This window comes from Nannospalax galili, unplaced genomic scaffold (genome assembly GCF_000622305.1).
Source record: "Nannospalax galili isolate Female #2095 unplaced genomic scaffold, S.galili_v1.0 scaffold290, whole genome shotgun sequence".
Classification (NCBI taxonomy): Eukaryota; Metazoa; Chordata; class Mammalia; order Rodentia; family Spalacidae; genus Nannospalax; species Nannospalax galili.
In genome coordinates, this window is record NW_008331486.1 from 517,705 (window position 1) to 518,394 (window position 690).

A 690-nucleotide genomic window follows, 5' to 3' on the forward strand; every position below is an offset into this window, starting at 1 on the left:
ATATTGACATATTTCTCACACTTGTTAGACTAGGTGCTATCAGACAGCCAGCGTTGGAGAGGATGTGGGGAAAGAAGAAAACCATGTGCACTGTTAGTGAGATTATAAAAAAAAATGTTTGAAATTAAAAAATGAAGCTGTTATGACTTCATATCCATATTCAGGTGCCAAGGAACCAAGTGTAACTGACTGTGACTAGTAATAATCAGATATATAGAGATTAGAGACACATGTGCAAACATTTGAATGTTAGTAGCATTAAAAATGAGTCTTTCTGTAGGAAACAGTATTTTTTTTTAATGAAATGGAGATCTTTTTTAAAGGTTAAAACCTCATTTATTTTATATCTTATAGGGTTTATACTGAGTACAATATTGTATAACTATAATAATTCAGCTGCAAACCTAAAAATTTACAGCCAATTTTGAAAGAGATGCATCTTAGCTCAGGAAATTGTTACTGAATATGTCAATGCTGTTGTAATGAAATGCTTCTTCTAAGTATGTGATTAATAAATAAATAACTTTAAAAAACCATCTTGTGGGGGCTGGAAAGATTGCTCAGTGATTAAGAGCGCTAGCTGTTCTTACAGAGGACCCAGGTTCAATTCCCAGAACCCACATGGCAGCTAACAATCATCCATAACTCCAGTTCCAGAGGATTCAACGCCATCTTCTGACCTCTGCAGAC